Raw genomic sequence first — 12,951 nt, forward strand, 5'->3', positions numbered from 1 at the left:
GCTGCCTTTTTCAGTAGTTTGCTTTGCTATAGTAGTTTTGCAGCACTCACAGCCAGCAAGATGTACAGTCCTTTGGTAAGTAGTTAGCTGCTGCTGGGAGAGCTAAGTCTAAAGCTCAAGAGTAGGGTCACCAACCTTCATGTGGGACCTGGAGTTCTCTCAGAATCACAACTGATTTCCAGACTATAGAGATTAGTTTCCCTGGAAAAAATGCAAGGTTGGAGGATAGACTCTATGGCATCACATACCTGCTAAGCTCCATTCTATCCGTCACCCTTCCCAGATGCCAGCCCCAAAACTCTAAGCATTTCTCAGTTGGCAACCTTAGGCAGGAGTAAGATCAGTATTTTTTTGGGTGCACAAGGTCAAATAAGCACAGTTGGTCTCAATTTATGTCCACTGTTCTCACAACATAATATGCAGAATGTGCAAATGCTCTTGACCTAAAAACATTGATGTGTGTCATTTGAAAACCAGAAAATGCATCAGTTGTATATAGAAATTTTTGTCTTGGTATAAGTGTAAATACATATCTGGAAAGATTGGTTTGAAGACAAAAAAGAATTATGATGTAATGTGGTGGCACAAAGACTGAGGATGGTAAAAATAACAATGTGGTTCATGAGGCAAGTGGTGACCTGACAGTGCACCTCTCTGAGGGTCCTGACACTTTTCTCCACAGAAGTGTTCCTGCTGTTTGTAAGACATGTTTCTTGTGCCACAGGCTACGAACATTTGAAGACTAACACTTGGCACCATCCTGTTTTCATTCTCTCAGCCTTCAGGGTTCAGAGATAAAAGCCTTGCATGTCATACATAATATTTCATTCTTTTAAAAATAACCTTACAAGACACTCCCACAGGAGAATGTCATCATGGCAACTGGTTATTTGACTGACTAGGATCCTATTTATGTTCTGCAGCCTACAAAATTGTATATTTCCCACTTTTTTTGTTGAAAATGGCCAAAAAGTAATTGGCTCTTCCTATTTGTCTCATTCCTTATGTCAAAATAATATGAATCGTTTCTCAAAACCGCCTTGAAATATTTCCAGGTGCTGGGCATGTAGGTGGTTACATATATATGCATGTATTTTAATAGATCCAGCTCATATAAATAGATTTTTGATGTTCTCAAGGGAAGTGAAATTTACAAAGTGTGTTCTTTGTTTCACAGAGGAAAAGTTAACATTACAAGAAGGTGATTGCCATTAAAACCAGTAGCTACATGCCTAGTTTCACCTGTCTTCCTCTACAGTTGCTCCCAAATGGGAAATTTTGCTCTGGTTTGGCATCAAACGTTATGAAAGTTAGAAAAAAAAATGAAGTAAACTACTCACAATAGCATACAAATTTTTAATTCATAAATATGAATTGTAGATTTTCTGGGTTTTTTTTTTAATTTCCCAAATATATGAAACAAGACTGGTTTAGTGAGAGGGAGAACTGTATGAATTCAACCTGCATATGTATAGCTTATTTTTTCATTCTTACCATTTTTATTTTATTCTATAAATCTGTTTAAATTTCCCAGAGGATGCTATGTACAGTTATTAGCAGTGTGCTGATTTTGTTCACATCTCTTACTTTTTAATCAAGGCAGTAAAATAATAGTAGGGACAACTGGTAGCACAGGTTATACTGCACAATTCTCAATATCTTTTCCTCTTGTCACCTAATTAGCATCCAGCTTTTCACCCAACATACATAAACTCTGTTCTCAGTGCCTGTTTTTGAAGGTGAGATACAGCAAGGCTTTTTGTGGAATTCCCTCCTTGTATCCATTTGCTTGCCCTCTCCTCTCTTTAGCTGTTCAGATGAAGATTTTCTTCTTTTGTCTGCCCTTTGGCAATAATATTTTTTTTGTTCTGTTGGTTTAGTTTGTGGTGATGGTCTGCATTGATGCTCATTGGCAGTGGCTGAAATGTCAATATTGCTGGTATTTTTACTATTGTTGTGGTTCATTGCCTTTATTGTATTTTATATATAAAAAAACAGAACACATCACTCCTTAGTAGAAACCCTCCCTTACTTTGCCTTATTGGGAATTCTTCCCAGGACCCCAGACATAATTTTGGAATCAGGATGCACACGGGGCACACGGATGCACATTGATTTATCATGTGTTCTCCTAAGTAAAGAGAAATTAAAGTTTAAACTAATTGCACCCAAGGATTTATGCATGGTCAGATGTTTCTTTTTCTTTCATTCTGTTTGTCTACCTTCCTTCCTTCCTGCCACCTACACATTCATCACCGCCTCCCCCCCCCCCCAATATTTTTCTAGGGCCCATTGTGTTTCTTCCTGCAACAGCTCTGCTGCTAGTTTCCAATATTTCTTCCCTGAAAGTCCCTTTTCCTGCTTCCTTTCTACCCACCTAACTATCTGCCTCTGTTTTCCATCTTTCCTTCTCCCTGGCAGCCACTGCAGGGGAAAACCAGTTGTGTGGTGCTAGCTGTTAAGCCAGGCCCAGTTCCCCAGAGTTGGCTGCTGGGCCTAGGCTTCCCAAATCCCCCACCTAGCCGGGGGACCCCCGATTTGGAGCCTTCTCCCCCCGCTCGCCAAAATCTGGAAAGCGGGGGGGGGGAATGGCGGCCCTTCCCACCCAGCCCCAATCCCAGCAGCTTCTCCTTGCCCTTCCCTTCCCACCCAGCCCCGATCGCCGCAGCCTTTCTTCAGTTTTCCCAGGCTGCTTCCCGCCCCCAATCAGCTGGCTGGCGGGGGGGGGGAGAGGGAGCCCCGCCCACAAAGGACCATGTGCCTTTGCACCTCCGGAGGCTTGACTTGAAAGGCTTCAATTTAGGATGGTGTGTCTGTGTTTCTGTGAAGAAGCTGGCAGCAAATGGTGAGTAGAGAGGCCGATCCGCGGCTTCAGACTCGCCGGAAAGGGAGGGGGGGGAGAGAGGGAAACGTCTTCATTATTCCCTATGTAATCGATTCTCATAGGGTATAATGGGGAATTGTTCTGGAGGTTTCGGGGGCTCTGGGGGAGCTGTTTTTTGAGGTAGAGGCACCAAATTTTCAATATAGTATCTAGTGCCTCTCCCCAAATTACCCCCCCCCCCAAGTTTCAAAACTATTGAACCAGGGGGTCCAATTCTATGAGCCCCAAAAGAAGGTGCCCCTATCCTTCATTATTTCCTATGGAAGGAAGACATTTTAAAAGGTGTGCTGTCCCTTTAAATGTGATGGCCAGAACTCCCTTGGAGTTCAATTATGCTTGTCACACCCTTGTTCCTGGCTCAACCCCCAGTGTCTCCTGGCTCTACCCCCAAAGTCTCCTGGCTCAACCCCCAAAGTCCCCAGATATTTCTTGAATTGGACTTGGCAACCCTAGCTGGGCTGAAACCAGTGGGGTGATGGGTAATCCACAAAGAGTAGTTTAGAGCACTTCATTTTCCTCTGTATCCCCCTCCCCACATGATTTTCTCTTTCCTTCCTCCTGGCAAACCCCACCTTTTTCCTGCTCCCCACCTATCTTCCTGCATCTTCAGCTATATTTATTATTTAATTTGTACTCTGCCTTTTTCTGTAGTGGGGATTCAAAACAGCTTTTATCATTCTCCTCTCCTATATTTTACCCTCACAACATCTCTGTGATGTAAATTAGGCTGAATGTGTGTGACTGGAACAAGGTAGAGGAGGGATTTGAATCTGGGTCTCTAAGATCCTAGTGTGGCATTGTAACCATTGCATCATACCAGCTTTCAGGAGGTGGCTGCTGTTGAACAACAGCAAACACAAACAAAGGGAACCGTGTAAAAACTGGAACAAAAAAGCGAAAGCACATGGCCCATAGCTGCAAAGATATTTACTGAAGACAATAAAAGTACTAAATGACCACTCTATACAGTGCTTGTAAATGCTGTGTCGAGCCTTACAAAAGCTTAACTGACTCGAAAGTAAATACCAATTATAGTCGGTAGTGAATGGCACGAGCACTTGTATACTTGATAAGGAGCAGCCACTCCTACTTCTGTTGCTTACATGAATCCGAATGCCAGAGAATTATATAGGCTGAAATCAATGTCTCAAGATTCAAAGTCCCTTATTTGTGGAACAACAAATGTAGTGCAATGGCACACAAGTTGGATGGCAGCAAGTTGTGATGGACAGCAAACAGAGGCATGCTTATTGGTAGTGCTGCTTGGAAGAGAGTGAGTTGGCTAACATGATTGACAGCTCATGAAACTCACTCTGATTGGGGACTGCAGCTAACTGTAGAGAGGAGTGTGACAGACAGTTGGAGAAGGAGTTGGTGAAGGAGAGTTAGAAGTTGGTTAAAGAAGAGACTGGTGGCTTGGAGAGACTCTAGTCTGAGAAGAGTAAAAAAAGTGGAGTCCGTTTCAGATCCAGTGTGGTGTTGCTTTGAAAAGAGAAGAGGCTCTGGAGGAGACTGGTCCAATGGTTTAACAGTCTCTCTGTGTAAAGCAAAGAATCACAACTTGAGAGGGGAATTCATTCTCCAGTTTTAAGCTTGATATCCAGTGTGAAAAGACTGTCAATCAGGAAGATAAGGATTTGGCAAATGGTTAAAAGTGGCATTGAAAGGCCCTAAACATGCCAAAAGCCCAGGTTATTGATCTTAAGGAGAAGATGATAACAATCTTGCCAGAGAGAAGGGTCTAGTAGGAAAACCCTAGCCTTGAGCAAAAAGGGATAAAGCTGAGTACATTCTCAAGTCTGTGTGACCATCAAATATCAAATTCAGGAAACCGAGAACCAGTAAAATCTAAGAAAAAGCATTGTAACATCTGTTACACCTTCAGTGAAAGTCAAACAACTCTAAATCTAAAAAATTTCTTGTTTATTCACCAACTTAAGATGCAGTTATGTGATTATATGTAACTTTCTGTCTACCAATTCCAAATCCAAAACACTATGGAAATATTGATCCCTTCCCTGCTAGTTTGTTCAAATAAATCAAAATACTGTTTAAATCTTTAGGTGTGCCCAATGTGCCATTTCTGAAGACAAAGATTTGAAAACTGATGCAACAACAGTGTGATTGTTTTGGAGGTGATTAATAACATAGTCACCTTGTCATACAAGTCATACAGTGGTTGCTGCTTGCCCTGGCCCCAATGAGTACTCCCTCAAAGGTCAAAACAGCCTTGTGCACTTCCCTGCCTTTTACTGACAGAAACCAAGCCTTGAAGGCTGGCAATACTGTTGTGGTTGCCTAGTAACAGCCATATCTTAAAGCCACAGGAATTCCTTTTATTATTTTTTATCAGTTTTATTAATAGTGACCCTGGTATTCCTTGGTGATTATAGGGCAGGGGGAAATGCCACTTCTCCTATTCATCTGTCTCAGTTGGCTGCTCTTCCCCTTTTTGCATTTCCTTCCCTTTTCACTTTTCTACCATCACTCGGTCTTTCTCCTTAACCCCTCCCCCCATTAAAAAAAGATTTTAGGATTTTCCTGCAAACCTAGGGCTTTTCTCAGGTTTGTAGAAAGGTCTGTCTCGTTTGCTCATGGTTCCAGTTTCTGGATTTAAGTATCCACAGATTTGGCTGTGTAGAAATATATTAGTTTGGATATATTGATATCCAAACTAAAAAAGCAAGTTTGTAAAAAGAATATAAAATAAAATTATAGGTTTGTTAAGACTCAATGCAAAACACTTAACAAGTATTTGTGGGTATTACAAATAATCACAGCAGCACACAAGACAGTGACACTAATACATGGCAGAGTACAAAACAACAGCAAAATTATACTAAAATTAGCTTAACAGGAAATGAGGAAAATCTCAAACTAAGTAGCAGCAGTCTCCCACACTGTAGTAAAAATATCACATAAATCATACTCTGTCAAACACATCAGTCACACCGTAGCACAGTTGCCATTTAGTATGCAAAGCACCAGAAAGAATCTTAAAATGCTTAGTCTCAGAAGAGAACAGAATTAACTCAGGCAAAGGGATGCTAATTATGGGATACTGCTTATACATGAATGAAGAAAGACTTCCCAAGCTACTGATGATTAATGAAAATTAATATTGGTGAAAGACCTATGTGGAATAAAAGTATCTTCTCTTGCAAGGTTTGGCATGTGTTTCAGAAACATTAGTGATTCCCCATTGTCAGAACTTGTAACTTTCATATATGCTGTTAGCCACACTGACTCCATATTGTAACCCAATACTAACACATGATGCTCTGCCTCTGTAACTAACACAAACTGCTCTGCATTTCAAACACCCTGTGATCACTGGAGGGTGACAGATAACCCCTGGTCAACATCTGCAGGTGGCCTTTGAAGCCAGGCCGAGCAGGCCTTCTCAGCGGGACTGCATCCTCCCTTCTGATAACGAATCCTGGGAACGAGACACTTGTCTGTAAACCGTGTGAAAGATCATTTTATTGTTGCTGTCTTAACCGCATAAAATGTAACTAGATGCCAGGTCCAGGCATCAGTGTTATCTTGAAGCTTCAGCACTGTAGTTCTCGAATAAATGCCTATACTTTGTAATGAGTTTGGGTCTTGTTTGACGTTCTGCCAGTTCTGACACCCATGTGTGGGCAGTTTATGTAACTGCCATGGAAAGTATGACATGGTCCTGTCTCTCTTTTTAAACTTATTTTATTGAGATTATAACTGGTGTTAACAATGCAATAATATATGAGAATGGGTCATACAATAACATCATTAAAATTAAAATAGCCAGACTAAAGTATACTTTAAATAAGATTTCAAGTTTACAATTGTAACAAATCTATAGGGTAAACCTGATTAGGAAGTTTGTTCTTTGATACCATATAGTCTAACCAGGGAAACCATATTGGAATAAAATTAGAATAACATTCTTCTGTAACAGAACATTGATTATTGTAATAAATCTTTTCCTTAACCAGGGGAGAAAAAGCCAAACATTGTACATTCATAGCAAAGGTGAAGGAGGTAATTTATTTTTCTGTATTGCTATCACTGCCCTAGCAGCATCTAACAAGAATTCGATTAAAATTTTTGTAGATTTTGGGATGTCAATATTTGACCATAATTAAAGCAAAAATAACTTTGGTTGTTTTTGTATCTGAGCCCCTGTTATATTAATAATATAGTCCAAAACTGAATACCAATAACTAGAAATTAGGTCACACTCCCATCAATTGTGATAAAAAGAAGCTTGTTTACCACACAATTTCCAGCAATGTGGGCTCAATACTGGATAAATATAATTTAATTTCTGTGGAGATAAATAGCTTCATGTAAGGATTTTGAATGATTGCATTTTGTTGTTAATAGATGTAGTTTTAAGCGTAGAAGAAGTCCAAATAGATGCCATTGTTGAGAAGTAAATTTTTGATTACAATTCTGTGCCCATTTTTTTATACTGAAAGATTGTGGAGTCTTCCAAATTTAATAGTGAATTACATAAAACTGATATCATACCTTTATATGTAGATGTATCATTTTTGAAAAGGGTTTCAAAAATTGTGAGATCCCCCCTTGGATTCTTTAATTATTGGAGAGTTAAATACATCAGGGGTGGCCAATGGTAGCTCTCCAGTTATTTTTTTCCCCATCAGTCCCAGCCAGCATGGCCAATGGCTGGGGCTAATGGGAGTTGTAGGCAAAAAACATCTGGAGAGCTACCATTGGCCACCTCTGAAATACATGTTGCAATTGTAAATACTGGTACCAGGGTAATGTGGTACCAGAATATGATCTAATTTATTTTTATCCAAAAGAACACCTTCGCAACTAATATCAGATAATTTAATTAGGTTTCCTTGCTTCCATAGTTGAAAGGATGTTGGGATGATCACTGGAGGATACCATAAAAGAGGACACTAGTGAAAAATCAGAAGCTAATTTTGAACAATAAATATCCCAGAATTTTAATGAGGTAAGTAAATATTCATTTTTTTTAAATTTGAGGGTCTGTAAGAGGCTTTATTCCAAATAGTGTCCTGAAGAATTAATGAATGAGTATATGTTCATTCAATTAATTCCCAATCTTTATTAACTGTTAAGGATAACATCAATAAAATATGTATCAATTGTGTTGCCTGGTAATATTTTTTCAGATTCCAGTTGCCCATACTTCCCAAGTTTGATGGTCTCTTAAAATGTTTTAAAACTTATTCAAGACTTGAGAAACACCATAAAATTATTTAAAGTTGATTGCCATTTAGTGAGATATGTATTTGGGAAAAAAATGGGATGGTTCTAAACTAAAATAAATATTTAGGAGAAATAAAATCTTTAACTAAATTAAATCTGTCAGCCTAAGATTAAAGGTAATTTGTTCCAACATTGTAATAATGCTGTATTTCCTTATGAAGTGTCAGGTGATTAGTTTTCAGCAAATCTTTTAAATTTAAGGGGATTTGTACCACTAACAAGTGCCAAATATCTGATACTCATTTCTAATTGGAAGTGTTATGAATTTTTTCATAGATGAGGTGATATTAATAGGAAAAGTTCAGTTTTATTTGGATTGACTTGAAGAATGATTAATCTAATCATTAATTAGATTAATATCAGACTGACACAGTTTATAAAAATCCACAAAACTATTTAAAATCAATTTCATTTTTGTCTGCAGAATTCCATGAAGGTCGTTTAACATCATTACCTGTGTGGAAAAAAGATTGTTGATTGATTTTCCAAGATAACCATTTTAAAGTGTGAGGAAAAGATTGCAAATATTTCTGGGTGTGTTGTTGTTAATTTGATGGTTTATTTGTTGCCAGTTTTCCTGTGTTTGGATTCCAGTTCTTAAATTTTAAATGAAGTTTGTTCTCTAAGTATATTCCTTTGGTTTTTTATAAGAAGGAAGTGCTATTATCTTGCCTATTAAGACTGCCTTTTTGCATCCAATATCACCAGTATGGGCATTTCCTCTTTGAAGTAATTCAGGATTTCATTAGCAATTTCCTGGCTTGCTAATTCATTATAAAATAATAAAGTGTTCATTTGCCAACAGTACCTAAGATATCTTTTCTCTAAAGTATGCAGGATAACTTTAAATCAAGTGTGGTATGACCATAAAGGTGTTCCTACTTTGGAGGCAGCTACTTGGTCAACTAATGAAGAACTAATTAATATAAAATCAATTCTGATGTAAAAATCATGACAGCCTGAATAAAAATTATAGCCTCTTTCTTTAGGGTTTTTTAAATGTCAAATTTCAATAAGATCATGTCTTTCTAATAAAAAAGGTAATTTTAATTTAATTGATTGATCAGATTTTTTATTATTTTTCTTTTGATTTGTTCTATCCAATTGATTGTCTATAATTTGATTAAAATCTCCAATAATTACCTCTCCTTCTTTAAACATTTCTAATCTATTTAATAAGTCTTCAATAAATGACAATTTATTTAGATTGGGAACAAAGATTGGATCAACCGTAACTTTAAATCCCTTTAAAAATATATCATCCATTTAAATCTACTTTGAATCTTGCAAACTAAACCTGACATTTTTAGAAAAAAGAACAACTCCTTGGATTTTGAGGAACCAGGTACTAGATATTGATATTAATACCATATTGAATGGGAAAGTTTAGTCTCTTAGGCTTTATATGAATTTCCTGAAGAAAGATCAAATCTGGATGTAGTTTAATTAAATTAGAAATCACCCTCTTAAGCTTGACTTTATTTATTTATTTAGATTTTTAGCCCACCCTTCCATTAGAACAGGCTCAGGCTGGGTTACATCATAATTATTTAAGCCCTTACAATTGAGGGATTTTTTAAAGTGAATTAGCCAACATCTAATATTAAAAACTGAGTTCAATATCTGCTTAAATCCCAAGGGTTTGAAAGAAAACCCCCAAACTTGTCTAATAAAAGAAAATTCAAAACATCAAATTCCAAGTGTCTGGCACAGAAAAATTCTAACTCATACATCCCTTTGAATTTAACATAATGTTTCCTGAAAGTTAAAACCAGAATAAACAAATCTCATTGAATGATTTTTATTATTATATATTAAATTTATGGATCACCTCATCCAGGCCAATGCTGGGCTCTAGGCAATGTACAACAAAGATACACATAAAACCAAAAAAATTGGTGAATTAAAAACAATTGCAATCCAATGGACGTTCTTTATAATGTGCTGTAATTCTGCTTTCTCAGCATTGGGAGCAGTCTCCGCTTAAGTGGAGGGGCGTGCCAGATTGAGAAAGTCCTGGCCCTCGTTGAGGACAGCCGGGCCTCTTTGGGGCCGGGGATCACCAGTAGATTTTGACCAGCAGAGAGTAATGCTCTTCCAGGGACATAGTGGAAAAGGTGATCCCATAGATACATTGGTCCCAGAACACTCAAGGCCTTAAAGGTTGTAACCAAAATCTTGAATCTAACTCGGTACTCAACCGGAAGCCAGTGTAGCTGGCACAACAGGTAGAATGTGTCATGTCTGTGGCGTTCCTATCAGGACTCACATTGCCACATTCTGGACCCGTTAGAGTTTCTATGTTAAAGTCAAGGGTAGGCCAGTGTAGAGCAAGTTACAGTAATCGAGTCCGGAGGTGACCATCAGATGGATTACCATGGCTAGGTCTGAACAAGTCAGGAGGGAAGCTAGTTGCCTGGCTTGCCATAGAAGAAGAAGAATTGCAGATTTATACCCTGCCCTTCTTTCTGAATCAGAGACTCAGAGCAGCTTACAATTGCCTATATCTTCTCTCCCCACAACAGACACCCTGTGAGGTGGGTAGGGCTGAGAGGGCTCTCACAGCAGCTGCCCTTTCAAGGACAACCTCTGCCAGAGCTATGGCTAACCCAAGGCCATTCCAGCAGGTGCAAGTGGAGGAGTGGGGAATCAAACCCGGTTCTCCCAGATAAGAGTCCACACACTTAACCATTACACCAAACTGAAAGAGTGCTGTTTTAGCAATATGTGTGACCTTGGCTTCCATTGAAAGAGAGGCATCCAAGATCACTCCCAAGCTCTTGACTGTTGGTGCCATTGTTAAAGATACCCTGTCGAGAGCCGGCAATCTATGCTCCAGCTCCAAACCCGGTCCCCCCAGCAATAGAACCTCCGTCTTTGACAGGTTCAGTTTCAACCTACTCTGTTTCAGCCAGCCCAGTATGGCCTCCAAACCCATAGCCAAAGATGATGGGATCAAGGCCAATTGGTCGCCCAAAAGCAAATACAACTGAGTATCATCTGCATATTGATGATACCCTAGCCCAAAACTCCATACCAGCTGGGCAAGGGGAGGCATATAGATGTTGAACAACACTGGGGAGAGAGTGCCCCTTGAGGAACTCCACAGACCAAGAGGTGTCATACATTCTCTCCTTGCGCCACCCTCTCTCCCCGTCTGTGGAGAAAAGAGGAGAGCCACTGTAAGGCCAACCCACGTATTCCCACGTCAGCAAAGCGGTGAGTCAACAGATCATAGTTGACTGTATCAAATGCTGCTGTAAAATCTAATAATAGCAGTGCCAACCTGCCCCAATCCAGCTGCATTCAGAAGTTGTCTGTTAGAGCGACCAAAACAGTCTTGCTCCCGTGGCCAGGGTAGAAACCCGACTGGAATGGGTCTAGTGCCAATGTGTCTTCCAGGAAGCCCTGGAGCTGCTCAGCTATCGTTCTCTCAATTATCTTACCCAGAAACGGTAGATTTGAGAATGGGTGGTAATTAGCCAAATCCACAGGATCTAATGATGGCTTCTTTAAAAGTGTTATAATCACTGCTTCCTTTAGGCCCTCTGGAAATACCCCAGTCTCTAGAGACAGGTTGATGATTTCCTTCATGGAGCCCCTGATCCTCACGACACCAGACTTAACCAGCCACGAGGGACACAGGTCTAGTAAGCAAATGGTAGGCCTGTCAGGACTGTCAATATCAGTAGAAGAGAGCAAGTTGAAAGAATCACAAACTGAACCCAAAGATGGCAAGGGGCCTCCAGTTCACTTACTGTATCAAAATTGGCAGGTAGGTCGTGAGGGAGCGACAGGACTTTATCCGCAAAAAAGCTCATGAACGCCTCAGAACTAATAGCCAAATTATTATATTGAAGGATAGGGGCACCTTTTTGGGGGTTCATAGAATTGGACCCCGTGGTCCAGTCATTTTCAAACTTGGAGGGTCTTTTGAGGAGAGGCATTGCATGCCCTGCTGAAAATTTGGTGCTTTTACCTCAAAAAACAGCCCCCCCAAAGCCCCAGATACCTGTGGATCAATTCTTCATTATTCTCTGTGGGAATCGGTCTCCATAGGGAATAATGAGGGCCCAGCAGACATTTTCCTCCCCACTTTCTGATTACCCTGGGGATTGGCAACCCTACTTCTCAAAGCTAAAGTCTCAATTTTATTAAAAAGATTGAATATTTTTTGTCAGTGTTTCCTCTGGTTAGTTGTGTTTCCATTGCAGCAGCCATTTTGTTTTAACCCAATCTTCCAGCCTGAGAGTCAAGTTTTTTCCCTCCAGAAGGAGAAGAAAAACTTAATGGCATAGTCGATGGCTTCAGTCTCTGTCTGTTGCTTTTGCCCATAACCAGGTGAATTGAAATAACACCTCCAGAAAGAGTTAAAAGTGGTGAGGAAGAATTGGGGTCAGGAGCTCTACCTAGTTGCATCTTCCATACACACATGGCACTCCAACCTCCCAGAATGTCTGGAGGTAAAGCTGCAGGGGACGAGGGAATGGTGACATATGTAAATAATGCCAAGGTTTACCCTTTCATCCTTTATTTTTTTTAACAATGACCACTATAGTAACTTCTGGAATGAGGAAATGGCCCAGGCAGTTGACATGATGGTTCTCAGGAGCCCTCTCTCAGGTCTTATAGCCCAGGTAGCTTCTTGGTTTACTGAGAGACTGCAGGTGATGAAAAGACAAGAGAAATGGCTACAGCAACCTTCTCCCCACCAGTAGCACTTCATATTGAGGATTAAGCTTCTTTTTATTACCCTGTGTCCACATTTTAAAGATTAACAAAATTTGTGGTAGGGTATGAGCTTTCTGTAACAGGAC

This window comes from Heteronotia binoei, chromosome 5 (assembly GCF_032191835.1).
Source record: "Heteronotia binoei isolate CCM8104 ecotype False Entrance Well chromosome 5, APGP_CSIRO_Hbin_v1, whole genome shotgun sequence".
In the NCBI taxonomy this organism is placed as follows: Eukaryota; Metazoa; Chordata; class Lepidosauria; order Squamata; family Gekkonidae; genus Heteronotia; species Heteronotia binoei.